At 42.8% G+C, this 25,649-nt stretch overlaps 1 protein-coding gene across 4 annotated transcripts in view; it reads left to right on the top strand.

The window, feature by feature from the left end:
• Hs6st2 (heparan sulfate 6-O-sulfotransferase 2) overlaps window positions 1–25,649 on the top strand; it is a 332,754-nt gene that overhangs the window by 261,912 nt on the left and 45,193 nt on the right. The window lies entirely within an intron of this gene.

The raw sequence follows: 25,649 nt of genomic DNA, 5'->3' as shown, positions 1-25,649 counted from the left end.
ACTGAAATTGTAACCATAAATTGTTCTATAAACAACCAGCTTCACTTGCCTACCCCCCACCCCCCAAGCAACAAACTTGAAAACAGATGCTTTTCCTGTTGTGCTTTTGTTTTTTCTCCCATGGGTTTTAGCCAGTACTTATGGGGCTCACATCTGGATCATGCATGCTCTACCTTGTCAGAGAAGACACCCAGGGACTGTAGAACTGCTACATAATGTGCAACTTATTAAGTTTGTCTAGTGAAGGTGAACTGAGGAGAAGCTGCCAAGAGTCCAAGATGAATAATAAAGAGGGATGGAGGGCTGGAGAGATGGCTTAGCGGTTAAGCGCTTGCCTGTGAAGCCTAAGGACCCCGGTTCGAGGCTTGCTTCCCCAGGTCCCACGTTAGCCAGATGCACAAGGGGGCGCACGTGTCTGGAGTTCGTTTGCAGAGGCTGGAAGCCCTGGCGTGCCCATTCTCTCTCTCTCCCTCTATCTGTCTTTCTCTCTGTGTCTGTCACTCTCAAATAAATAAATAAAAATTTTTTTTAGAAAAAAGAGGGATGGAGAAATTTCTCAGTGGTTAAGGCGCTTGTTTGCAAAGGCTGACAAGCAGGGGTCAAGTCTCCAGGACCCACACGAAGCCAGGTACACAAAGTGGCACATGCATCTGGAGTTCATTTGCAGTGGCTAGAGGCCATGGCATGTCCCTTCCCCTCTCTCTCTTCTTCCCTCTCCCTCTCTATCTTTTCTCAGTGTGTTTGCAAGTAAATAAACATTTTTTTTTTTTTACAAACAGAATAAGGAAAAAAACCCTTGGAGAATTTTGCCTTTGGGATGCTTTGTGGGAAGTAACTTGTCCTGCAGGGTTTTACTAACTAGGCCAAAGGCATTCAAATAGTACCATCCATACAGATGTATTTAAGATAAGCTTGGGGCTTATTGACATTTTGTGGTCTGGGACTACACTGGCTTACCTTTCAAGGCCTGCAGTAAGTAATCATACATTCTAAGAAAGGCCTAAATTTCACTTTAGGAATACCATGACATCAACCAAGAGTTAAGGTCACAACTGACTCTACAAGAAAAGTGCAAACAAAACTCATCTTGCTTCCATAATGCCTAGAGACAACCAGATGGGATCAGCTTAAAGGATTTCTTTGCTCATCATTATTTCTGATGGTCGTTGTTTAGCAGGTCCATTATCTTCCTTTGTTATGGTGTAGAACTCAAAATACCCTAGACATCATAACATGGAAGGGCCTTTAGGCATTGACCCACATTCTTCCATTTTCCACCACAAAGTCAAGGGTCACAGAAGTGCTTTACTTCCCCTTTGTTTTCACAGCCTGGCCTGCAACCTTGGTGTTTGATTGGGTTAGATGAAGCTAGTCACCTGCCCCTTAGGGGCAACTCCAGCAGGCCAGGAATAAGACCTGTACTCTCAAAAGTACACATCCCTGGCACTCCGCATAGTACCCACCAGCAGTTATACCCAACACTTGCTCAGATGCCATTTTACATTTGGAACCTTATTTTTGTTTGTTTGTTTTTTTTTCACCATAATGTGATTATTGGGATGGAACACAGAGCCTCCCTGAAATGACAATGTGTTGTAGATGGGAAACCCTTAGCCATAGAGAAGTATTAATCAATCTCTCTCCCTCTCTCTCTCTTAAAAAGAGAACTGAGGAAGGTTTCTGTGTTCTTATCATTTCTTAAAGGATTTGTAAATAAAAACATTAAAATATTCTTCACATAAAATAACAGTACTGGGGGCTGGAGAGATGGCTTAGCAGTTATGCGCTTGCCTGTCAAGCCTAAGGACCCCAGTTTGAGGCTCGATTCCCCAAGACCCATGTTAACCAGATGCACAAGGGGCACAGGCGTCTGGAGTTCGTTTGCAGTGGCTGGAGGCCCTGGCGTGCCCATTCTCTATCTACCTGCCTCTTTCTCTCTCTGTCTGTCGCTCTCAAATAAATAAATAAAAAAACAAAACATTTAAAAAAAACCTACTGGGCTGGAGACATGGCTTAACAGTGAAGGCATTTGCCTGCAAAGCCAAAAGATCCCAGTTCGACTCTCCAGGATGCACATAAGCCAGATGCACAAGGGGGCTCACCCATCTGGAGTTCATTTGCAGTGGCTGGAGGCCCTGGCATGCCCATTCTCATTCTCTCTCTCTCTCTCAAGTAAATAAATAAATAAATAAAATATATTAAAATATAATAAATGAAACTACCTCAGAATCAGAATGGGCTTCAGGTACAGTCCTAGGAGACAAGGAAACAGAGGACACAAGGTCATGAATCAGTGCTGGTAATGGGTTCCCAGATATGCTGTTGAATTCAGAAAACACTGAAAAGAAACCATGGTTACTGAAAGAATAAGGAAGAAAGAAGGTGAGGGGAATAAAGTAAGGAGAAATCAAGAAGGGATGAGGCTAAGGAACAAATTTCTGTATAAGGGAACAAACAAAAGGAGTGTCTTGTTTTTTTACTCAACTCAATTCTCTGGGGTAAACAGCAGCTTCTTGACTAAAAAACACACCTAAATCTTCCAGAGCTTCAGTGATTTTCTGCATGGAAGTGAGTGCCTTAGGAAACTGATGCTGACTTCTCATGCCTTTAGAGAAGTTGCCAACCTAGGGTTTTACTTTGCAGGGCAGCAAATTGTGGCACTGGACAAATACAGTCTGTTGTACTCCTCATGGATGAACCTTAGGCTTTTTTTGTATACTAGGATGCTAGGCAAGTCCTTGGTTACTGAGCCCCCCACCCCGGGCCCATTGTTAATTTAGTTTTGTTGTGAACTGTGAGCAAAGAACCGTTTTCAGAAGGGTAAAAAATGATACCTTAAGAACACAGGCGTGTGACACTTGAAAATTACATGACATGCAAATTTCAGCATCTGTGAGGGAGGTTTTGTGGCAACACAGGGACACATCCATGAATTAATTTACATGGTCTTATGGGCGATTTTATGCTGAAAATATGAAAATATTTACATTCTGTTCCTTTCTATAAAACATGCGTCAACCCCTGTTTGCACTTCACTTGAAGTAGCATTGTGATCAGAAAGACTTAAATAACTTTCTCTGGAGACCAGCTCTTAGTCAGAGAGGCATTGAGACACTCAGAGACTCTGGGACAATAAAACTCAATTCAATGACTTGTGCTTTTAACCACCATCCTTTGAGAATCAAATTAGAAAAGTATAATCATAGGCTTACAGCCTAACTATAAATTACATCCTATAAGGATCTGTCAAATGTTTAAAATTTCTAAAATACAATATTAAATTTCCCAGTAATTCCCAATGAGATTAAGGGGAAATTTTATTAGTTGCCATTTGTAACAATCTGCTTTGTATAACCAGAAATAAGCAATTTGAGGTCTGCAGGCTGTTGGAGGAATGGGTTAGTTGTAGTTAGCCTAAATGTTTAAATTGATAATTTGACTTTAAAAAAAAAGCTGAAGATTGTATTTTCTCCCTTCCTAGAACTAACCAAGCCTGATCCTACTTAGCTTCTGAGATCAGATGAAGATAGGACGCATTCAGGTTGGAATAGGATGGTGTGGCCATAGAGTAGATTCAATTTCCTAATGCCTCTACCAATAGCTTCGTTATTGGGTAAGCTGTGGGGAGAGGTAGTTATATGTATATCACCTGCTGAATATTTCTGTATTCATTGTGGCATCTCCTACCATCATGCTATATCAAAGCTGGGCTTTGCAAGGTCATTTTGCAATAATGGAATTCAAGTAGGGATTTCAAGGTCATCTGCAGCTTCTCTCTGGATCTCTTTGCTCAGGATAGAGGAGGGTTGATCTGGGCTTGGGGACAGACAGATGGCCAGGAGATAGATGAAGGGCTGAGAATCAGCACTGGGAGGTCGGCAAAGGACACATTGTACACTTCAGGACACTGAACCCATGCATCATTTCTCATGCCGTCTAAAGACATATCTTGCATTGATTAGCTGTCATTGAAGCCCATACAATTCAGACAGCTTTCTGCTTTTTACTTCTTTACCGAACATTTGTGTCAGCTGCAGCTCAGATGTAAGAGAAATGGATGAATCCCTTGTCTAGTGGAGATTTATCCAGCTGGCTAAGAGGGCCGAGGACCTTTCAGTTTCACATTTCCATCACTGCCTCTTTGAACTAGATTGCTTTAATGAATACTATACTTTGTACTTTTCCCAGCCGTTTCTTGTCTTTTGAATCAATAGTTTCATGCTATTACAACCTTACATTTCCATTGTGCTGTATTTCATGGCACTTTCCATTTCTCATGAGGTTCTAACCGCTCTCTTGCTGTTAGCTCTGTGGATTCTAGGAGAAAGGTTCCTTCTCCCTGATCCTCTAGCTTTTCTCCTCCTCTAAGTTACTAGAACCAGCTTACATTTGTATTTCTGGAGGCAACTAACTCAAAACAGAGCCATCTTCCATTAAATGTGGTTTCTTGACTGAAGATCTGTACCAGGAGTATCAGAAATATCAGCTCGGGTCTTCAGCTTGCATCCTGTGTTCTTGTCTGGTTTAAATTCCTGAAAGTTTCACCTGGACACCTTAGGACCGATCATTTAGCTGATAACCTTGAATGATTTCTAGTCAGCCTGTCCTTCGCCCACAGGAGTGTCATGATGAATTTCATTCAAAGAAGTATTGATCCATCAGTCACCACCCTCCATTGCCTCACTCCTCCCCGAAGAGCAGAAAAAGTGTCCTTCGTGAGGCCGCTATGATCATATAGCCTCCAGGTCCAGCTGCTCAAGCAATGGTAGAAGGTGATGAGGCTGCTGGGTTTGTGTTTTTGTTTTGCAGGACTAGAGATTCAATCTACCACCTCATATATGCTAGCAAGCACTCTATCACTAAGCTGCATCCCCAGCCCTCTTCTTTACTTGTTTTTTTCTTTTGAGGCATAATCTCATTAAGTTGTCTGGGCTGGTCTTCAACTTCCTTTGTTGCATAGGCACACCTTGAACTTACTGTAGTCTTGTGTCAGCCTACCTAGTAGCTGGGATTAGGGTCCCGTGCCAACAGACAGACCCAGCTGAGACTGCTGTTTTTTGAAATTATTTATTTATTTATTTATTTGACAGTGACAGACACAGAGAGAAAGACAGATAGAGGGAGAGAGAATGGGCGCGCCAGGGCTTCCAGCCTCTGCAAACGAACTCCAGATGCATGCGCCCCCTTGTGCATCTGGCTAACGTGGGACCTGGGGAACCGAGCCTCGAACCGGGGTCCTTAGGCTTCACAGGCAAGCGCTTAACCGCTACGCCATCTCTCCAGCCCGAGACTGCTGTTTTTAACATCACTAGAACACTGACATCCAGATGAGCTCTGAGGGTCTATTTTTCTCCATCATTCTTTCTCCCAGGATAAAGTACTAACTCTGAGGGTCTGAACCTTTCATCCTTTCCTCTAAGGCTGAATTTTCCAGGATATCTGTCTTCAAACCCCATTCCAGAGGCCTCAGGAAAGTAGAGGGAAGAAGTGGACAGAAGTCCAGGCAGCAGGGTAAGGTAGTCAAAGACTGACAGAGAAAAAGCAGTGAGCAAAATGAGGATAACTGAGGACTTCTGTTCGTCCATAAGCACTGCATAAAGCCGTACTGATCTGAATTCATTATTCCTGTATTTTCCATAAATGTGCTATAACTGAGCTTTAAGGAACAAGGAAGAGAGCTCATTTGAGTGTCCTAGGATTTAGTATTACATTTGTATAATTTCTTGGTCTTTTGGTGTATGTATGTATGTGTGTGATCCACAAGTAGGGAGGTGCATGCACACATGTGTGCAAATATATGTGGAAATCAGAGGTTGACCTTGGGTGTTTTTTGTCACTCTCTACCTTATTATTTTTTTTTCTTTTTCTGAGGACTAGAGAGCACCCACAGGTCTCAAACCCTGAGGGGGGATGTCGGGATTGCAGTACTGAAGGAGCCACAGAGCTAGAGCTGGTCCTCTACCTTTTTAGTTTTTTTGAGGTAGGATCTCACTCTAGCTCTGGCTGACCTGGAATTCACTACGTAGTCGGAGAGTGGCCTCAAAGTCACAACGATCCTCCTACCTTGGCCTCCCAAGTGCTGGGATTAAAGGCAATGCACCACCAGGCCCAGCTTCCCCAGTAATTTTTTGAGAGTAGGTCGCACGTAATTGCTCTTTGCATCAGTAGCATTTTGGTCACAGGGTTGTTGTTGAAACAGCAATGGATCAGAGTATGAACTTGTACCATAAGGCCCCTACAACTATCATGAGTAGAACACCAGAACCATCACCACTTTAATCATGAAATACTTCACATTAATATCTTCTGGCACTTTTCATGTATCAACATTAGGTCAGCTGTCAAGATTACATTGTTTCATCCCATGTTTTATTTGTGTGAATTGACACATATCAATTGAGTGGGGAGCTGGTGTGCTAGCTTAGAAAAAGAACCCCAGTTTTGCAGTTCTTCATATGGCTCTCTTCTCAACAACTGGGATGAAACCAAGAGCTAGTACCATACCTGGTTGTTATTTACCAACGTCTAATTAATACCACTCACTCCCTAATGAGAAACTTCTTTTGATTGCATGGCCAAGCACAGCCAAGCAAAGTAACATCAGAATGCCAGTGTGAATTATTGTCCTTGTGTCAACCAGGGCAGGGATGAAAAATCACTCCTGTGAACTTAATCCAGGACCAATCAAAGGGCCAAAGTTTTAATTAGCAAGGGTAGTGACTTACATTTGTATTTGGCATCCTAAGAGTCTGTATTAGTTTTTAAACTTCTGCATTTCCCTGGATCTTGTCTGACGTCAGTTAGGACACCCCATTTGCTATTAAATAGCATTATACTTAATGGACCTTTGAATGTACTGACCTATGAATCCATTTCCTCACCTGTCAGTAGAACTCATTCCATTAGAGAGAAAATCAGTGAAAGATCATAGGTGGGGGGGGGGGCATTTCAACTTGGTTCCTACTTCTTCCACCTGCATCCACTAAGAAACACTTCAAAGGTGGCCCACAAATATTGATATTCAGTTTCATTTCAAGTCAGAAAGAGAATGGGGTCGAGGCACTCTAGTGAATACAAGACTGCAATGGATTTCATTTTAGCACAGCAGAAGTGATACATGAAAGGGCTATTGATTTTGTCAACATGTTCTACCTTTCTGTGTTGCTGCGTTAGTTAGTACTTCTCATAATTACAGCATGTTCTCATAACTCGCCTCAGTTGAGAGGTGTCTTTATTCTTTGAGGGTGGAATGGATGTTTGGAATCAGCCAAATGTCATCAGAAGATAATTCTGACATACTTATTGGATGATCAATCTGGGTCTTATGGTTGAGGCCAAAAGGGAGGTGTGAGTACATAGTCATGAGTGATATTTCTCATGTGTGAATACAGTTACTAGGGAAGAGCTCTGGAAATGAGAATGCCAGCCGTACCCTTGGAATCTGCAGGTGACAACTTTGAGAGAGATATAATGTAGGCCCTGGTAGGCTTGCTGAAGATCTGTTTCAAGACTTTGTCACACCGCCTACATCGACTCTTCATTTGCCAAGCAACTCTGAGCATGAGTCTCCTTCCAACAATCTGGATGGAGCTAGCATCTTTCATGAGTGTTAATTTACACGTCTAATTAATGCCTCTTACTTACTAATGAGTTATTCCTTTTGACTCTATAGACAAGCGGGGCCAAATACATGATCTCAGAATTCCCAAAGTGAATTATTGAGCTTGTGACAACCTGGGCTGGAATGAAAAATCACCCTAGCATATTTAATCCAGAAGCAATTAAAGGGCAAAAGAATTCATTAGTGTGCATTTTAGTTTCTTAATGTCTTGAAGAGGGAGTCTCTAGGTTTACTCTGGTGCCTTTTTAGGTGGCCTCTTTGACAAGTAAGTATGCTTGTGGAGATGACTATTTCCTTCCACTCTTCCTTGGTAACCTATGGGCAAGAAAGAGAAAAGTAGACTACTTCAAGACTGCAAAATACATCAAATTGTTGGATTTACAGTTCAGGTGATGAAGCAGTGCTTTTCCCTGAGGGAAAGCTTTTTGAGGAATTGAGAGGAGGCATGGATGGAGAATTGCAGATAATAGAAGTAGATGATGATAAAAGAGAATGGGTGCTATCATTAGATAAAAGAGTGATACTTCAGCAGTTCTGAAAAAAAAAAAAAAAGAATTGTAAAGAGGACCAAAAGAAATAAGGACTGTGCTTCTCTGCAACTTTTGGCTGTCTCCCTAGGATCCAACAGGATGGCATCATAGATGCAGACACTGATAAGGGAGCACAATCCAGGCAGTTGAAAATGCCAAGGAAAGCCTCAAATCCAACAATCCAAGATGTTCCAATGAGTGAAATCCTTCTTGCTGTCCAAAGGGCAGGTTTTTTTTTGGCGGGGGGGGGGAGATCACTAATCTACACCTATGTTAATTCATATTTCTGAAAGAGAGCAATTTTTCACTCCCTTCCCCAAGATCAGGCTGAAGGAATAGAAAGATTTCTCTGTACCATATTAACATAGCTTAGCTTAGCTACTCACTTACCTTATTATAGTCCATCCTTAGTGGTTATCAAAAGCTAAATGGGCCAGGTGTGGTGGCGCACACCTTTAATCCCAGCACTACGGAAGCAGAGGTAGGAGGATCACTGTGAGTTCAAGGCCACCCCGAGACTACATAGTGAATTCCAGGTCAGCCTGGACTAGAGTGAAACCTTACCTTAAAAAAAAAAAAAAAAAAAAAAAAAGCTAATTGGATTGTGTTTACTGAATGGAAATTAGATCTCAACTTGACTTTTTAAAAAGTTTCAGGGTTTGAAGAAATGGATTAGCACTTAAGCACTGGCCCATGAAGCCTAAGGACCCAGGTTTGATTCCCTATTACCCAAGTAAACCAGATGAACAAGGTTAATGCCTCTTACTTACTAATAAGTCATTAGTAAGTAAGAGGCATTATAGTTCAGTTGCAGTGGCTGGGGGCCCTGGTGCATCCATTTTCTGTCTGTGTCTCTCTCTCTCTTCCTCTTTCTCTCTCTCTCTCTCTCTCTCTAATAAATAAAGAAAACACTTTAAAAAGTTTCCGTAGAGATGATAATATCTATGGTAGACAGACAGACAGACAGACAGATAATATTGGCCAGTTGGACATGTTTCAATATATTCAATAAAATAAGTGATTCTTAGACTTGGTACCAACAGTAAATTTGACGTTCCTGACAAAATGGTGTTTCCTTTAGGATCTCAGTTGCTAGGAAACTCAAAGCTAACTGAAACATTCAATTTCAGTAATCCAAGTAGCCCAAGAGTTTGTGAATGAGACATTTTCCCCTTTAAAGTCCTTTTTTGTTTTAAATTACATTTCTCCCTAGCATTATCTTATAAGTGTACTTTAGGAAAAGCTACCTCAAACTGGGGGTAATGAATAGGTTAGAACTTAGGAAAGAACTACTTTTGGGTTAGTTGGTGGGGATTTGATGGCAGCTTTTCTACTAGCTTGGACCTGGTACTCCTTGTAATAAACTAGGCTTCTGATTCTCTTTATCTCTCTTTCTCTCTCTCTCTCTCTCTCTCTCTCTCTCACACACACACACACACACACAAATATTCAAACTATAGGTAATATAGTTATCTTACATTCATTGTAAATTATCATTTCTCTATGCCTCCCCTACAAAGAAAGGTGGAGGGGTTCATGATGTAGCATTCATGTGTTCATATTCCCTTGTATCTGAAGTTGGTTGTATAAAAATGACAAGAAGAAAATTTCCACTTATGACAGAACCTACTGGCTCTGGAATTGCTGACCGCTGTCAATTGCTGATTCTAGGACCATGTCACTTGGCACCTCATTTGCCTTTAAGTTTGGGGCCAACAACTGACTAACAAGTAGAAAATGGACTCTGTTCTCTTTATTTATTTATTTATTTATTTGAGAGCGACAGACACAGAGAGAAAGACAGATAGAGGGAGAGAGAGAGAATGGGCGTGCCAGGGCTTCCAGCCTCTGCAAACGAACTCCAGATGCGTGCGCCCCCTTGTGCATCTGGCTAACGTGGGACCTGGGGAACCGAGCCTCGAACCAGGGTCCTTAGGCTTCACAGGCAAGCGCTTAACTGCTAAGCCATCTCTCCAGCCCCTCTTTCTTATTTTTGAAAGTCTATTCCAGAAGAGAGAGAATGTGTGTGTCAAGAAACTAAAGCTCTGTATTGTACTCAGAAACAAAGTTCAAATAGGTCAGGGCTCATGGCTGCAAGTTGCTGGCTCCTTGCAGTCCATGGACTTCCATAGGTCTTGGACAGCCTTTTGGTGGAACCACGGGTGATTAAACAATATGCCTTCTCAGAGTCTGACTGAGTTCTGGCAAGCAAACAGTAAAGTAAATATTCCCTGACTTAAACAGAACTCCCATCCAACCTTCCAGAAATGAGTAGAACAACAGCTTCTAAAGAGAAACATCTAAACACATACAACTATGCAACTTTCTGAGAACAGGAGTTGCATTATGTCCCTCTGAGGTTTTCTTCCCCCCATTTGAGTCTTTAGAAATTTAATACTGACCAGCTCTTCCATGAGCCCTAGCAAGCTGAGAATGTCAAAGTAACTTTCAGGGCCAGGGAGATAACTCAGCAGTTAAAGGCACTTGCTTACAACTCCTGCCAGCCCAGGTTCAGTTCTCCAGTATCTATGTCAAGCATATATCTGGAGTTCCTTTGCAGTGCCTAGAAGCCCTTACATGTCCATACACTCTCCCTACATCGCTCTCTCTCCCTCTCTGCTCCAAAAAAAAATAAGCAAGAATATTTTTGAAAGTAACTTTCCTAAACTCTTCTGAAAAATAAAGAAGGAAACATAATTAATACAGAGAATAGGTCATAAAACCCATAATTCTCAGAATCCCAAGATAAGCATTGAATAACTGCTTTTTGTGGGGCTGAGGAACAGGTCTTGGCTGTGTGCATGCTAGGCAAGTGCTCTCCCAATGTGCTACATTCCCAGCCCTTCGCCCTGTTTTAAAAGCTCATCTTGGGCTGGAGAGATGGCTTAGTGGTTAAGAGCTTGCCTGTGAAGCCTAAGGACCCTGGCTCAAGGCTTGATTCCCCAGGACCCACGTTAGCCAGATGCACAAGGGGGCGCACACATCTGGAGTTCGTTTGCAGTGGCTGGAAGCCCTGGCATGCCCATTCTCTCTTTCTCTCTGTATCAGTCTCATTCTCTCTCTGTCTGTCCCTCTCAAATAAATGAATAACACAGAAAAAAAAATTTAAAAAAAAAGCTCATCTTGCTTGCCTGTAAGTCAAAAATTATTGGCAATCTTTTGAGGCCTAAAAGAGGGCTGTCCTCCTGACTGTAGGCTTCTGTGAGATAAATACTGTGTAGCTACCCTTCATGTGCCAACTCTGTTGTTCTTAGGTAGAATCCTCCCTTTTTGGAAGCCCTAGGTAGTGGTCTGCTATCCCAGGACTTGAGTAACTGAGATTCTTTAGCCCCCATGAAGGTTTCACCCTTCTCAGCTTAAGTTATCTACCTTCTCACATAGAAGAATTCTTTCAAATTTATCTTGGAGTTATTGGGGTCTATACTCTTTCATTAAGAGGGCTTTAGAGATGGTTTAACGTTTGTAACATCCCACTTGCACAGTCCTTGGTAACCGTGAAGGCAGCCATCTTTTTTCACAAAGAGTGAAGGACAGTTCTTCCCATAATCAAATCTGCTCTTCTGCAGTCTTGAGGACATTCTCTGCAAGGGCTTTACCATTCTGTCCTTCCTTTTGATGTGCAGATTTTTTTTTCAGTACTAAGTTAGGCTTCTGCCTGTCATGTTTTTATGACTACAGTCGTCTATCTTCCTATTTTTCCATTTTCCTTAGAGCCAAGAAGGGTTCCTGCTGAGCATGGATACTGTGATTGAAGTGCTCTCTATAAATTGATAGGGACCTGGTTTGGTTTAGCTTTAATGTGTTACTTAAATAAGAAGCTCACCGGGTGTGGTGGTGCACACCTTTACACTCAGCATTAACTCGGGAAGAAGAGGTAGGAGGATTGCTAGCAGTTTGAGGCCAGCCTGGACTACAGAGTAAGGTCCAGATTAGTCTGAGCTGTTTTAAGATACTAGCATGAAAAAAAAAGCAAAAAATAAAATTTTTTTCAAGAAGCTCATCAGGTGTACAGTCCATCTCCCACAGATTGTGAGGGCATGTATGTGTTTATTTGTGTGTGTGACATTACCACATGACATTGGCATCTGTAAAGTTCACATATGAGAAGTGTGCAATTTTCAGCTTTCTGTTGGGCTGAATCAGTAAAAAAAAAAAGAGGAGAGTGATCCTCTACATGCACATGCACATATGTGCATGTACACCTGCATACTTATGCACCCCCACACATGAACACACAGCACACAAACAAATACACATGCAAAAACCTGTAGGTTTGTTGTTTCTTTGAAAGGGTATAACTGACATCTATATTTTAAAAATCTAGAGTCTATAATTACGGATTTCTTTGGTGCAGTAGTCTTCCTTCAGTTTACTTCAGATCACCCTTTCCAGGAACTGATGAGAGCAGGTTTCATGTGATCAAGACTTCTTGACTACCACATGCTCTTGATGTGATGGTGGTTGGCATGACTGATGAAATACCTTAATTAATCAGAAAAGTTCACTAGGAGAGAGGTTGCAAAGATGGTTAAGTAGTTCAATGGACTTGCTTGCAAAGCCTGAAGGCTTGGGATGGATTTCCCCAGAACCCACTTAAATCCAGACACACAAAGAGGCACATGCGTCTAGAGTTTGTTTGCAGCAAGAGGCCCCATAGCACCCATTCTCCCTCCCTCTCTCTCTCTCTCTCTCTCTCTCTCTCTCTCTCTCTCTCTCTCTCTCTCACACACACACACACACACACACACACAAACAAACAAACAAACACACATAAATAAATAAAAAGAAAAGCTCACTGTGGGAAAGCAATATATAGCAGCCTAGATAGAATCCTAAGATATGAAGCTGGCTTGAACTCAGCAAATGAGTGAGTCTCTGATGATTACAATCCTCAGGTTCTTTTTTATTTATTTATTTATTTTACGTTTTTTGTTTTTACTTAATTTTGTACTCAGTGAATACAGTCAAGTTGGTACCATTGCTAGCCTCCTCCCTGTCTTGCCCCCTCCCCCTGGCCCCTCTCTGTTGAGGTATATGGGTCACACATTGTGGAGTTAGCCGTTAGCCCACAGTTATGGGTAGGAGGCAATGTCTCTGGGTATCATGACCCAACGTGTGGCTCTGACATTCTTTCTGCACCCTCTTCTGCAAGGTTCCATTCCTTGGAGTCTTTTTTTTTTTAATCTTTTCACAATTTTTATTAACATTTTCTATGATTATAAAAAAGATCCCATGTTAAAACTCTCCCTCCCCCCATTCCTCAGATTCTTGAATCCAGTTACCTTTGGCTTTCATGAGCCTGTATGCTCATCTCTTCTATGCCATGCTAAGGCTCAATTACTGCAGACTCCCAGATTGATGAAGGCCGTTCTTTTTTTTTTTCTTTTTTTGGTTTTATGAGGTAGGGTCTCACTCTAGCCCAGGCTGACCTGGAATTCACTGTGTAGTCTCAGGGTGGCCTCAAACTCACAGTGATCCTCCTACCTCTGCCTCCCGAGTACTGGGATTAAAGGCATGCGCCACCATGCCTGGCTAAGGGCATTCTTGTTTTAAATGTTTTACTTTTATTCATGTGTTTGCAAGAGAGGGAGAGAGAGCAAGAGGAGAATGGACGCACCAGGGCCTCCAGTCACTCCAAAGAAAACTCCAGATGCATGTGCCACCTTGTGCACCTGGCTTATGTGGGTCCTGGGGAATCGAACCTGGGTCTTTTGGCTTTGCAGGAAATTGTCTTCACTGCTAAGCCATCTCTCCATCCCTGAAAACCATTCTTTATCTGAGATCTCTAGGTCTTGCTGAGTTCTGAGCTCATATATCCAATTGTCAAACAACTATCTCACAAGGCTGGGCGTATCATGAGCATGTATAAGTCAACATAGCTCAAAAATGAACATCCATCATCTCCTTACATGTACCTAGCCCAATCCCACTCCACCCTCCAAAAAGGTATCCACCCTTCTTATACTGGCAGATGGAGCCACAATTCATTTGTGTTACATCATCTCTGGTCCCAAGCCTTCCTGCCTTGCTCTGTACTTCATAAGGACTATGGCTAGGTTTCCTGTGTGCCAGCCAAGTTGTAGCATTAAGACAATGTCTCGCCATCAGGTACATCTCTTGGACACATCCCATATCTCCTCTGGACTTTCTTTTACTATCTCTAAGGATTCTTCAGAGTTTCATATTTCTGTGAGCCTCTTGCTTATCTGGGGTGGAGTACAGTCAATAGTCTTAGTTGTTGATTCAGCCAAGATTTTTATGTTTGACAATACTAATTAAAAACATATGTGCATGAAGAGGAGTGTGTTGGAATGAGTTATAAATGATCTAGCTCTTAACAGTGACTACTTGGTAATATGGAACAACGCTTGCTCTGTGCTCTACTTTCATAAATTGGGAGAATTTTAATCTTATGTGACTATTTGCACTACAGTAGTATTGTTTTCCAGATTGTAACAGAACCACAAGGAGCTTCTGAGTTAAGTAAAAGAAAAGCAAATAACTAGGAGCAAAATTTAGGGGAACTTCCTTTACTTGCTGCTCTAGACAGTATTTTCGACATCTTGTTGACAAGGCCATTCCACTTGATTTCTAAGGGTTCAAAAGCACTTTTAAATCTTGACTGCATTTGCTTCCTTAGATAGAACTTAAGATGTCAACTTCAGCAATGTGGACATAGTATATGCTCTTGGCTCTGGACATTAACACTAGCTAGAAAATTAAAGCCTGAAGCCCCTGTGTCAAGATCAGAAGTCTTTCATAGGAGCCACAGTGCCTTGATGAAGCAATTTATCCAAAACCCTCCAGTCAGCACAAAGATACAATCTGATCCAAGTTATTTCTGCTGGAGTCTACAGCCCAAGTTTTCCTCAAAATTGAGGCATTGAGAGCTGGAGAGATGACTTAGCAGTTAAGGCACTTGCCAATAAACCCTAAGGACCCTGGTTCGAGGCTCCGTTCCCCAGGACCCACGTTAGCCAGATGCACAAGGGGGCACACACATCTGGAGTTCATTTGCAGTGGCTGGAGGTCCTGGCATGCCCATTTTCTCTCTCTCTCTCTCCCTGTCTCTCTCTCTCTCTCTCTCTCTCTCCCTCTTTCTCTCTCTGTAACTCTCAAACAAATAAATAAAAATGAACAAAAAATGGGGAAAAAATGAGACATTGAGCCGGGCATGGTGGTGCACACCTTTAATCCCAGCACTCAGGAGGTAGAGGTAGGAGGATCACCGTGAGTTTGAGGCCACCCTGAGACCACAGAGTGAATTCCAGGTCAGCCTGGGCTAGAGTGAAACACTTCCTCAGAAAACCAAAAACAAAACAAAAGAGAGAGAGAGAGAGAGAGAGAGAGAGAGTGAGGCATTGCCCCCATGAGTTTAGTCATGCCAATCTCTAAAGTGTCAGACTTCCAGTGGTTTTACTCTACTTCAGTTTCATATCTGTGGATATTGGGTTCTAGAAATGGTACTGTAATAAGCTGTCACCTTTTGTGACATGCAGTGTGATTTTACATAAGTCATTTGAACAATAAAAAAAAAACAGAAATGTGGCTCTATTGATGAACTTCTAATGTGATGTGTGTCTGTCAACCCACTCACTTCAACAAATATATGTTAGAAGCCAAATTTATTAGGTATGGTTGTCAGGAAACTGGTATTGTAAACCTCCTGTGTGTCAAATATTATGAGACTTTGTGGACAGATACAAACAAAAATTTCCTTGTCCTCAAAGAAGTCAATAACTAATGTGCAGGCAGTGTTCTTTTTTTAAAATTCCATAGGAGAATATTTAGTAGAAAGCAAAAACAAAACAATAATTTGCAAGGGAAAAAAACCACAAGTCCTGCCTCCAGCCCTCTTTGTTTATATTATGCTGTCCTCTAAAACCAGAATCTCCATCAAGCAATTAGGCTGGCTGTTCTTTTTCCTCATGTGCTAATTCCTGCTATAAAATTTGGCTCCTTTAGCTTTTCCTTAAAAAAAATCACTGAGACTTCTCTGGTTTCCTCAGGGGACTCCCTAATGTACAATGTTCACCAACAAGGCTCCAGTTGTGAATATTTAATTATTCCAGATCATTTTCAGTAAATAAAACTGTGGGCTCAATTAATGCTTGTCAGATCCAATTTTTGTCTCATGTACTATTGAGCTCCACTCTGTGGTGTTTGCAGTAATTGCCACTTCCTCAGGGAAAAGGAGCTTCCCCAGACATGGACTACATGGACACGGCAGCCCTTTGCTCTTCACTCTCCCCTCACTTTAAGCAATGGGTGCTACTTGTGTGGCCTGGAAATCAGGCCAATAGATATTACTGATTGTTTTCTTGATTTTTTTTTTCCCCAAGGTAGCCATCTTGGGTTTCTTGTGTAACAGTGGTTCTCAAAGTGTGGCAGACAGCATCAACATCATCTCGTTAGAATTACAAATTCTTATTTTTGTTTTATTTTTATTTCTTTATTTGAGAGCAAGAGAGAGACAATGGGCGCGCCAGGGCCTCCAGCCACTGCAAAGAAACTCCAGACGCATGCGCCCCCTTGTGCATCTGGCTAACGTGGGTCCTGGGGAATCGAGCCTCGAACCAGGGTCCTTAGGATTCACAGGCAAGCACTTAACCGCTAAGCCATTTCTCCAGCCCTAGAATTGTATGTTCTGAGGTCTTTGATCGACTCCCAGACTGCCCTTATACCCGGATGTGGCTGTTAGGAAACAGTGCCACCCTTCTACCAGCCAGGATGCTCAGAACAAATGCCTGAAGCTGCCATTAATAAGCTATAATACAGACACTTTGAGTAGGGAAAGGGAAGGAATCATGTAGAAAACTTGCAATTGATTTTTTTATTTTTATTTTTATTTATGTATTTGAGAGAGAGTGAGAGCGAGAGAGAATGGGCGCCTCCAGCTACTGCAAATGAACTGCAGACGCGAGCGCCCCCTTGTGCATCTGGCTAACGTGGGTCCTGGAGAGTTGAACCGGAATCCTTTGGCTTTGCAGGCATGCACCTTCATCGCTAAGCCATCTCTCCAGCCCCTTGCAATAGATTTTTATATAGTTTATGAATTTTGCATATGCGTGTGTGCATGCATATTTGTGTTTGAGTGTTGGCATGCTTGTGCTACAGTACACATGTGGAGGTCAGGGGTCAACTGTTGAGTCACCCCTCAACTTTCCACCTCATTTGAGGCAGGGTTTCTCTTTGGATTCTCTGTTGCTGTTCTTTGCTGTTCTTTGCTCACGATGAGCTTCTGGGAAATTCTGTCTCCCTTTCTCCATCTCCCTTCTTGCTGGCAATAAGAAGCCATAATAGCTTCTGCTTTCTTCCCACTTTTTGCCATTTATGTGTGGTCTAGCAACTGAAATTGAGTGCGCTAGCTTGAGTGGCTTTACCCACCGAGCCATCTCCTCAGACTCAAGTATAGTCTAATTGAACATTGGGCTAGTCCGTGATGAGAAGGGACAGCAAAGAAAAGGTGTAAACTGTAATGTGTGTTTAATTTTGCTCATCAGTCAGTGTCTTCTCCACACCCATGTGATAACAGCAGAGGTTGTACTTGGGGTGAATTTATGTCATGGAAATGGTTAGGCTAGGATTTCATCCCTCCTCTCTGTATCTAGTTCCATTTGTCAACTATAAACAATTTGCGTAGGCTAGGGTTTGGAGCCAGGAGTGAGATGAAGAAAGCCACTGGTCTGAACCAGGATCAAGGCCTGCACTTTCTCCTGTTAACATTAGCACTGATCGTGCTACAACTAAGTCAACTGGTTCAGCATTTAAAAAAATATTGTGTATCTATTTATTTATATGAGAGAGGGAAAGAGAGAGAGAATGGGCGCGCCAGAGCTACCAGCCACTGTAAACGAACTCCAGGCATGTGCGCCCCCTTGTGCATCTGGTTAACGTGGGTCCTGGGGAGTCGATCTGAAGCCCTTTGTCTTTGCAGGCAAGCGCCTTAAACGCTGGGCCATCTCTCCAGCTCCAGCATTTGTAAAATTTAAATCCCTGTTCAGTGAGTCTTGGTAGTCCTCTTGCAAATTCTTATAAACTGAGGTAAAACTCAACGGATTCAAACATCAGATGCTTACAGAAACACTTGCCTCTTAATCATAATGGATCTCTTCCACCAGGCCTCACTGCTTCTTGCGTAATCTGGAGTTCCTCCTTGGAGCAATAACTAGCTATATGACCCTGTCTTTCATTTTGATTTTCAGTACATCTAATTATCTGCCAGACATCGTCCATCCATGCCCCACCTTGATATGTGCCAAACCTCATCTTTAATAGCCTATATCTCGCCCCCACTAATCCATCTCTTTCACTGGCAGAGTAAATCTGTTTCCTAGTCATCCAGTTTCCAAGCATTCTCAGCAGCTGTTATTTAGAGTTCATTCTCATTCCTCAGATGTAGTCAATTTCCAAGTTCGGTTATATTTTCTTTCGCTATGCCAAGCATGCTTTCTATCTTCTCACCTCCATAACTACCATCCTGGTTCAGGCTCCTTTCATATTTTAGCTCGCAATTACACAAGCCATCTAATCCTAGAACTATGATTTTTTTTTCTTCAGCCTCAACTCTGAGGCAGGACTCCAGGGCTCAGTGTGAATACAATAATAGTACAATGACACTTTATTTGTGTGTGTCTATGTGAATAGGTTCACCCGCATGTGGGTAGAGGCTAGGAGTCAACAATGATTATCTTCATCAATCTTTCCCTGCCTTATTTTTATGAGGCAGGACCCCTGTCTGAACAAACAGCTTACTGATTTTTTTTAATTTTTTTGTTTATTATTTATTTATTTGAGAGTGACAGACAGAGAAAGAGGGAGAGAGAGAGAAAGAAAGAGAGAATGGGCACGCCAGGGCTTCCAGCCACTGCAAACGAACTCCAGATGCGTGTGCCCCCTTGTGCATCTGGCTAATGTGGGACCTGGGGAATCAAGCTTCGAACCAGGGTCCTTAGGCTTCACAGGCAAGCGCTTAACCACTAAGCCATCTCTCCAGCCCCAGCTTACTGATTTGATCAGACTAACTAGCCAGTGAGCCCTAGGAATCCTCCTGTTCCTGCCTTCCCAGTGCTGGGACTACAGGCATGTTGCCTTGCCTTTCATTGATGTGAGTGATTGGGATCTGAACTCAGGTCCTCAATCCTTGTTGTGCATCAGGTCCTTTCTCCACTAAACCATCTCCTCAATCCCTATGATAACACTTGATCACTGTTTTAGGTGCCTTTCCATTAGCTTCCAGTAGTCTGTAAGCAAGATTCTCATTCTTACAAATGATATAAGTGACTAGCCATCTTAAATGAGACCATCACATTGTTTCTAATTTGCCTCATATTTTCTGCTGACACCAGTGAAGCATTCAGGAATGTGACTACCACCCCCTTGGCAGAAACAGTCATTATGCCAATAGGCAAAGAGAACAAAATAGCAACAGTAATCAATGAGCTCATTGCTGCAGTCCCTGATGGCCTGTGGTGAGCTGTGAGAGTAAAAAAAATAATAATAATAATGGAAGGGGAGAGGGTAAGATAATGTGTGTGCCCAGGCTGCCGTTTCCCAAAGCTTTGTAGTTATGGAATAGCTGAGTGTCTCTGTGAATTGTTGGTCTGATCAGTTCAATCCTCTCTTCTCTCCAGATGAGAATCCTAATACAGCAAGAAGTTAAATCCCTTGCTGGCAGTCAGCATTAGAACTCAAGATTCCCGACTAAATGCATTGAGATTAGGAGATTGTTTCTGAGAGAGCGTAGTTCCACTAGGCTTCATAGCAATTACCTTTTCCTCTAAAAAGCCTCAGTGGGTATCTACAGTTGGCCAAGGAAAGTAGGGGAAGAGGCAGAAAGAAAAGTACATCTTAGAGATCTGAACTTTCTTTGCTGGGCTAACAAAAACATACATAATGAGCACAGGACAGTGAGGGGACTGTGGACTCTCATTTAGCACTTCAGGTAGAAGACATGAAAATGAAAAAGTTGCGGGCAAAGAAAGCAAACTGCTGAGGACATAACCTAACAAGAGAGGGGGGAAAAAATGAAATACAGAAGCCTCATCAGCTTTAATTAAAGGAAATCAATATTTGACGAGCTGTCTTGCTCGGTAACAGAACAAGGGCAAACTACTTCAGAAATGTAAGCCTCTTGGAGAAAAGCAAAGCAGGCTTTCATGGGGGTGGGAAGCAGTCTTGATTTAAAAGCCTTGGAGAAGATTACCACTTTGCAGATGGGTTGTCGAGGGGACTCAAGCACCTGTTCGGGAAGCAGACTGGATGAGCTTTTATTTTATATCCTTGCTACAGGCTGTGTGTGTTAAATGCATTTCCTCAGCCCGGGAGCTTTTTAGGAGTCTAGAATCATCTCTAGGAGCAAAGAGTAGCCACTACTTTCCCCACAAAGACTTGAAACAAGCCCTCAACAACAGCTTGGTTTGCACCTCTGTTTTCACTTATGAGGACATTCATTGGAAAACATTAAAAAGCTATATAGTTACAACAGATTTACTGTTACCATTCAGAAGTACGATCCAGCCACTGAAGCAAACTTGCTGGTGATTTTTCTTTTCAAAGCTCACCTGTCTTGGCAATACATATGATGCTCAAACATCAGTCACTGCCTCTGGTAACTTGGACCGTCCTTCCTCAGGGATGAAGATAGGTGACATATGTGTCAACACTTCTTTCTTTCCCTCTGGTTCTAAGCATTGCATATCCATTATGACAAGCTTTCGCTTTGAATCCAAATGTGTTTTTTTTTAATTTTTTTGTTTTTATTTTTTATTTATTTATTTGAGAGTGACAGACAGAGAGAGAAAGAGGGAGAGAGAGAGAGAGAGAGAGAGAGAGAGAGAGAGAGAGAGAGAGAGAGCGCCAGGGCCTCTGGCCACTGCAAATGAACTCCAAATGTGTGCACCCCTTGCACATCTGGCTAACGTGGGTCCTGGGGAATCGAGCCTTGAACCGGGTCCCTAGGCTTTACAGGCAAGCGCTTAACTGCTAAGCCATCTCTTCAGCTCCCAAATGTGTTTTTTATGCATTTGTTCAGCACAGAGTTTTGAGAGGTGGGCTTGTCTATTTTATGTTGCTATAAAAGAATGCCTGCAAATGGATTCATTATAAGAACGAAATGGGTTTATTTAGCTCGTGGTTATGGTGTCAGTGAAGTTAGTCAATCCTGTCTGATGAGGGTCTCATCAGATATCACAACATGGAAAAATGATGGGAATACATGTGAGTGTAACAAGCAGGCACAGGCAAAAGAGAGCATAGATGCGGGGTGTTATTTTCACTTTACCATTACCTTCTCTTTTGGAAACTAACCCATTCATGAGAGCTTTGACCTTATGATCCAAACTTGGCTTAAAGGTCCACCACTTCTCAATACTGTTAATTTGGAGACCAAGCCTCAGTATAAGATTAAAAAAAAAAAAAAAAAACTATTTATTTATTTGAGAGCGACAGACACAGATAGAAAGACAGATAGAGGGAGAGAGAGAGAATGGGCGCGCCAGGGCTTCCAGCCTCTGCAAACAAACTCCAGACGCGTGCGCCCCCTTGTGCATCTGGCTAACATGGGACCTGGGGAACCGAGCCTCGAACCGGGGTCCTTAGGCTTCACAGGCAAGCACTTAACCGCTAAGCCATCTCTCCAGCACAGTATAAGATATTTTTAATGAGAATCATCCGCATTCAAACCATAGCAAGTACCTTCTTAAATACTAGTGTAAGGGACAGACAAATTACAAAATGTACACAACACTATCGGTACCACATACCAAGTGTCAGAAAAAAAGATATGGACACAGTAAGTGTGGTAGCCCAACCCTCTCTGTCCTACAATTGCAGATTTCTAGGACTCTGACAATTATTTTTTTTTGTAATTTCAATAGCTGCAGAAGTACAATTTGTCCCCCCTTGGGTCTGAGATGAATTGATTCCAAAAATAGTTTGCAAAAAAATAGTTTGGGAAACATATAGAGGTTTCTGTATGCTTCCAGTCAAGAAGTGAGTATACAACTACTTCTCTAATTGAAGAGAAAGTTCCAGGCAGGAATGGATCTGATTGCCATTTTGATTTGAGTACACTGGGTACCAATTGAACATCGAATTATTTAATCAGAAATTCTTTTAAAAAGCTGAAAGGGGGCTTGATATCTGACTCAACAGTTGAGGCATTTGCTTTCAAAGCTTAATGACCCTGGTTCAGTTCCCCAGTTCCCACCTAAAACCAGATGCACAAAATGGTGCATACCTCTGGAGTTTGCAGTGGCAAGAGGCCCCAGTGTACCCATTCTCTCTCTCTTCTATCTCTCTGCTCATTCTCTCTGTCTCTCTTCTATCTCTCTGCTTGCAAATAAAGAAAATTAAAAAATTAAAGTTTCTGCAAAGTTGTATGTGTCACAGTTTTCCTACCAGGATACATTGTGCACAACACTGCAAGATTCCCTTTGGCAACTTTACAGCATTGGAGACATGTTAAAAGCCTGTAGGGAAGGTTTTACTGGGCTGGGAGGATTGCTCAGTGGTTAAAGGCTCTTTCTCCTCAAGCCTGATGACCTGAATTCAGATCCCCAGCACCCACATATAGCTGGACACGAAGTGATACATATTAAATCCCAAGGTCCCATGGGGCGGGAGAGATGGCTCAGTGGTTAAGGTGCTTGCCAGCAAAGCCTAGGGACCCGGGTTCGATTCCCCAGTACCCATGTAAGCCAGATGCACAATGTGGCACATGCATTTGGAGTTCATCTGCAGTGGCTGGAGGCCCTGGTGTGTCCATGCTCTCTCTCTCCCTCTCTGCCTCTTTCTGTCTCTCTCAAATAAATAAAAAGAAAACAACACCAACAAAACATTCCCAAAGTACCTACAGCAATGGGAGGCAGAGAGAAGCCCAAATATCGCAGGACTAGCTAGGCTGGTCTTTCCAGTGGCAAAAACCACAATAAGAGCAACCTTGTCTCAAGATGGAAGGAGAGGATCACCACCACCCTGGGGTTCTCAGACTTCCACACATGCGCAGTGGCTCATACGTCCCTGAGCACATGCACACACATACAGATGCACACAACACACAGGGAATAAAAAAAAAAAAAAAAGTCTTTCTTGTTAGATACAAAGGACAGCCCACCAGGCAGCAAGCAAGAGGAGAGCTGACACTCATTAACTTTTCTTATCAGAAACTCACCTGGAATTGTTTTCACAAGCCTTTGATGAGGCCTGGCTGTATGAAGCCCTGGAGGGAGGAAAGAATATTATTTTCAGAAGAGGTTAGCTACTCAGGTGGGGTGCAGGAAGGCTGGGTCTGGACCCTCTGGGATTTCAGCCACAGCTTTTGAGATTACAATTTCAAGAGGAGATGAAAGTGAAGAGAGCTGACAAGCGGTCTGGAGAAAATGATCAAAGAGTGACAAGTGAGTAAGTCTGTTTCAGATATCTAGGTTAGGAGCTAGCTCTAATTCAAGGCAGCCCCCTCTTCCCTAATATCACATGCCCAAAATTACCATCCATATACTTTAGAAACAGGCAGGCATTCCTGTAAAAATCCAAGGGTTGCCAGATGTTTCAGTGACTGGGTTTCTTGACGGCATCTTAATCTTTGGGTCCTTGACCCGTGTCTTTCTAGCACTTTGAGGCTCCCCGTATCTCTTATGAGGCACTGTGCAAAACCTCAGAGTCCTTGCTTGATATCGCTGCTTTCAACGTTTGCGAATTACAGCATCTTGTCCAGGCTTATCTATCCAGTCTGGATCTTCGGCGGTGGAACAATGACTTTGTCTGTCAATGTTCAGCAGAGCTTTCATCCTATACAACTGCCCTTGGTACAGCTATAGATTAACCCTCCCAGAATCTGAGCCCTGCCACAAGTACTCCCCTTTCTGATACATTTCCCACTCGGAATGGGTCGGTTATTTGTACGGAACAAACATTTTGAGTTATTTGGTTACTTTGACTCCCAGTCCTTCCCGGCGTGATTTATTCTTGAGAATGTTTTTGTTTTTATTCCCGTCAGCTTTGCACTTGCAGGGTTTGGCGGTAGGTCAGAGGGGCCTCAATTCTATTTTTTAAAGGGCTGCTGCTCCCGGATCACCCACCTCCAGAGAAGCAGTTAACAATAATAAGGCTGCCATTGCCAGCTGACATTTTCCCCTGATGTCCTGCTGTGCCCTACATTGAGCTTAAGTAGGATCACTTGAGATGCAGATTATAGAGGAACCTCTCGCCCCAAGGCCCAGACGTGGGAATTTGCAGCAGGAATGGGTAGTATTTTATTCAAAAGTACATGGATGCCTGAGTTTAGATGGACCATTTAATCTGAGCCCAGTGGTGTGCACGGGACGCGTCAAAAGATGCCTGGTTTCAGAATGCAAGCATCCCACTGTCTACCGTGTGAGTGAGGGACTGGAGGAAGAAAGGCTCAGCAGCCAGTATCTGGGATGCAGAAATGTAGAAAAGGAGAGGTTGAGAACTACGCGCGCCCGTGCGTGCCTTCGTGCGTGCGCGCATGCGTGTGTGGGGTGTTTGCAACAGGACCTCAAGTATCCCAAGTTAACTTCGATCTTGCTCTAGCCAAACATGACCTTGAACTCCTGCTCCTCCTTCCACAGAGCTAGGGTTACAGGCCTGTGTGAGTGCACTCGGATTGTGCAATGCTGAATGTGAAATCTGGAGCTTCCTGCATGCTAGGCAAGCATTCTCCCAACGGAGCTACACCCCCATCAGATTGTACCCACCTTCTAGAAGAGACCATTTAGAATGCGTCTAAGTGAGAATCTTGGGGTGTTTTTTTTGTTTATTTGTTTATTTTTCTTTCTTTCATTCTTTTTTTAGTTAGTTCCCTTATGGCATTTTCATACATGCTTAATTCTGGTTGCTCCTCCTGAGTGAAAATCTTCTGTCGAGTTTATGATAGTGTCAGTTGATTTCTGAGCTTAGGTTCTGGACAAGGAAGGTGACTGATGATGCTCCCAGATCTGGCTAAGGAGTTCTTTGGCAGAAAGTGCCAGTGGGTGGGGAAACGGCAGTGCAGAAACGCCTCAGTCCTGTTCAGCATAGTAGTACATGCGTGCGCAGCACAGCGGGCGGCGCCTCCACCATGCAGGCGCTCTGGCTCCTTCCTCAGTGTAGACGGATGCTCACATCTCCTCCAGGATGAAGGCGAGCCAGTTCTCTAGAGCATTCAGCAGCGGAACCAAGAGCTTGCTTACATGCTCTCACTTCCGGGCTGCCTTCAGTCCTCCTTGACACTTAGTCCTAAATGCCACACCTTCCACTGTCTGACGTCACCTGATTAGCGTTTGTCTGTGCCCACACATCATCCTTGCTACCTTTGCAATCACCAAAAAACCCTCATTATCTCTTGTTCCAATCACATCCAGGTGGTCATTTCAAGCCAGCGGATACTGGGCAGAATGTCATTTGTAACCCTCCCCACGACCCCACGCATACATGCAGCTACATGGAGACATTTATTTCTCATGGCCTTTAAAAAAATCATAACCATTTAGAAAGCT

Source organism: Jaculus jaculus, chromosome X, assembly GCF_020740685.1.
Source record: "Jaculus jaculus isolate mJacJac1 chromosome X, mJacJac1.mat.Y.cur, whole genome shotgun sequence".
Lineage (NCBI taxonomy): Eukaryota > Metazoa > Chordata > Mammalia > Rodentia > Dipodidae > Jaculus > Jaculus jaculus.
This window is presented reverse-complemented; position numbering and strand designations above follow the sequence as displayed.